The 3,790-nt window shown below is 36.9% G+C and overlaps 1 pseudogene; it reads left to right on the top strand.

Annotated features, from left to right (window-relative positions):
- Positions 1 to 2,498: 2,498 nt before the first annotated feature.
- On the top strand, positions 2,499 to 3,588 carry LOC145034167 (delta(12) fatty acid desaturase DES8.11 pseudogene; annotated as a pseudogene).
- Positions 3,589 to 3,790: the final 202 nt, after the last annotated feature.

The raw sequence follows: 3,790 nt of genomic DNA, 5'->3' as shown, positions 1-3,790 counted from the left end.
TGCATCGGACCGAAGTCCGGACTAACTGGGGCCTTGCCTTCTACATCGGAACGAAGTCCAGACTAACTTGGGCCTTGCACGCTACATCAGACCGAAGTCCGGACTAACTGGGGCCTTGCCCCCTATATTGGACCGTAGTCCAGAAACTGACTGAAGATAGCATAGAATAATCATAACTACTAGCATAAACATATATACTGCATAATGCATCAGACCAAAGTCCGAAACACATAACACAAAAACATGCTTGAATAACAAAGACATCAAGCACACTGAACTTCTACGTTGGACCGAAATCCGGAACTACTGCTAACTAAACGAGCCGACACTATGGCCGTTGACCCGTTCCTACTGGAAGGAAACTCACCTGAACTGCTGAACTCTGCTGATCATCATCTGGTTGCTAATCGACTATTCTCTAAAGCGGTGCCCTCCTAGCTCATTGAGATACCAACATCAAATAATAGAATCTAGCCTAAATTGTCCTCCAGAGGTCAGTTAAGTCAAATCTGGTCAAGGTCCTGGTCAAAGTTATCTTTCCAGTTGACCTGACTTGTCGAGTTTTTCTATCAACTCGCCGAGTCCATGCCCCTCTATCTCCAGAACAACCCCGACTCCAATCGTCGAGTCTGGCAATAACTCGACATGTTCTCCTTCAACTAACACTTCGAGACCATCTTCAACCGACTTGCCGAGTGCATCTTCGAACTCGCCAAGTTCATCATCATCGCATGAAAGTCTAGGATTTGACTCGCCGAGTTGTATGAACAACCCGTCGAGTTCATCTTCATAACTAAGAAGATTGTCTTAGAATCGCTGAGTTCCTCATTTAAATCGTCAAGTGCTATGATCTTCATAACTATTATGGGTCCTGACTGACTTAATCCTCCTTAACCCCACTCACTGATCCAACTTATAAACATAAGGATTTGGGTTTGCAACCTGACTCACCGAGTCCATGTACTGACTCGTCGAGTCCTCTTTGTGACATCTCTACTCTGTCGATTTTAGTCCATCCCAACACCTCAAACTCATAGATTTGGACTCCTTATGCTAGCATTACACGTAAAGTTGCTAACTTTACGTGCATGCAAGGTGTTATGAGGCTAGAACACCAAATCCAAGCTAATTATGAAGATGAAGGTCAAGAAATGGAACCCTAACTAGATAAAGCCAACCACTTTGAGTTTCCAAAGCTCAAAATTGTCCAGAACTGCTTTCCAATCCATCCTCAAAGGCTTATCACCCAGATTCTACTTGGAAATGGTCCAATTGTGAAAAAAAGGAAAAGTTAGAAAGAGATCTATCGATTAAAAGCTCAAGATTCATACTTTCTGTTTTCTTGTAGCGACACGTATCAGGAGTGGAACACACAAGTGGCGACACTAAAACTCTAGTCGTAACTGCCAATATTTCTTGTAATGGTGCTTCATATTACAAATATGGAATACAATTCAATATACTTTTAATAACTAGACCACAAATACCAAAAACCACTTCATATATAAAATAAAATAGTTAATATTTCTTCAACTAAGAATTATTTGGATCATCTGTAAATATATAATAATATATGTGCGTCATGTTAACGTTTCAGCATCAAGACATACAACTATGCAAACATCTAAATATATAAATAGAATTTTCCATTGAAATTTGAGAAGTAAATTGTAGTTAAAGTTATATTTATAACTTTATGTTTAAACTTTTTTAATATAGAGTAAATTACACGAATGGTCTCTATGGTTTCGGGTAATTTGCATGCTTGGTTCCTAATTGTTTTTTTAACTTGAAATGTCTCTACTGTTTGTTTTTTTTCGTGCGTTTGGTACCTGCTGTTTCTTTTTATTACGCATTTGGTTCCTGTCTTATTTAAAAGAATATTATTAAAATAGAGAAAAATGGTGGGTAGGTAAGGTAAGGTGGCCAAACACGTAACCAAAACAAATAATATTTAAAAGAATATTATTAAAATAGAGAATATTATTAAATAAATTAAAAAATCAATGAAAATATTGTCTTTTTAGGTAAGAAAATGACCAAACACGTAACCAAAACAAATAATATCGACTTTCCGAGTTAAAAAAATAAGTTAACGACCAAATACGTAAACTACCTAAACCAAAGGGACCATTCGTGGAATTTACTATTTAATATATTAGGATCTTAATATAAAAATAAGCATAAAGAAAATTAGTCACTTGAAATTTATTGAGTCAATGTAATGAATATATGCAAGTATAGTTTTTGGATAAATGTCAGTACCCAGTAGCGCAAGTGTGTCGTTAAATTTCCCAACTCTTCGACTATAAATAAGAGACAGCCAACCCCAAAGAGCATCACCTGGTGAACTATTCAATCACTCACACATAACTTCTCTCTAAAGGTCTTTCTTTTTCCCATGCGATTTACGTTACTGTAATTAATTCTATCTATGTTTAGTTTACATAAATCTCACAATACTTTTGACATTTGAAGGTTAATCGTCTACCAACAACATGTGCGCAGGTGGTCGAATGTCATATCCATTTGATGACAAAAAGATTTTGGAGCGAGTCCCGGTTGGTCTACCATTTTCGTTAAGTGATTTAAAGAAAGCGATCCCTGCCCATTGCTTCAAACGATCTGTCATACGTTCATCTTACTATGTTGTTCACGACCTCATTGTTGCCTACGTTTTCTACTTCCTTGCAAATACATATATTTCTTTTCTTTCTACTCCTCTAGCTTACTTAGCTTGGCCAGTTTACTGGTTCTGTCAAGCTAGCATCCTCACTGGATTATGGGTCATCGGTCATGAATGCGGTCACCATGCCTTTAGCGAATACCAATGGATTGATGACACTATCGGCTTTATCCTCCACTCAACTCTCATGACACCCTATTTTTCATGGAAATATAGCCATCGAAATCACCATGCCAACACAAATTCACTTGATAATGATAAAGTTTACATTCCTAAACGGAAGTCGAAAGTCAGGTGGTACTAAAAAATTCTTAATAACCCACCTGGTCGAGTATTCACTTTAGTTTTTAGGTTCACCCTAGGATTTCCTTTATACCTCTTAACTAATATTTCTGGCAAGAAGTATGGAAGGTTTGCCAACCACTTTGATCCCATGAATCCAATTTTCACCGAGCATGAGCGAATTCAGGTTCTGCTATCAGATATTGGCCTTCTTGCCGTCTTTTATGCAATCAAGCTTGCTGTAACATATATGGAGTTCCGGTGCTAGGAGTTCATATGTTTTTCGTTATTATAACGTATTTGCACCACACTCATCTATCATTGCATCATTATGATTCAACCGAATCGAACTGGATCATAGGGGCCTTGTCAACAATTGATAGGGACTTTGGATTTCTGAATAGGGTCTTCCATGGTGTTACACAAACTCAGTTTTTGCATCACTTGATTTCGTACATTCCACATTATCATGCAAAGGAGGCAAGAGATGCAATCATTCCAGTTTGGGTGAGTTTTATAAGATCGATAGGACTTCAATCTTTAAAGCCATGTGGACGGAAGCTAAAGAATGCATGTATATCGAGCCTGACCAAGCTAGCGAACACAAAGGTGTTTTTTAGTACCATAAAATGTGATCAATTGCTGAATTCATATTCCCTTCAACATTATATATATATATATATATATATATATATATATATATATATATATATATATATATATATATATGTATCGTGTGCGTAAATAAACTACCACAAATCAAAGTTTTAGTTGTTTTTACCGAACAATGTATTTCACGTAAAGATGGGTCTTGATTGTACT

Source organism: Lactuca saligna, chromosome 3, assembly GCF_052625555.1.
Source record: "Lactuca saligna cultivar CGN05327 chromosome 3, ASM5262555v1, whole genome shotgun sequence".
Lineage (NCBI taxonomy): Eukaryota > Viridiplantae > Streptophyta > Magnoliopsida > Asterales > Asteraceae > Lactuca > Lactuca saligna.
This window is presented reverse-complemented; position numbering and strand designations above follow the sequence as displayed.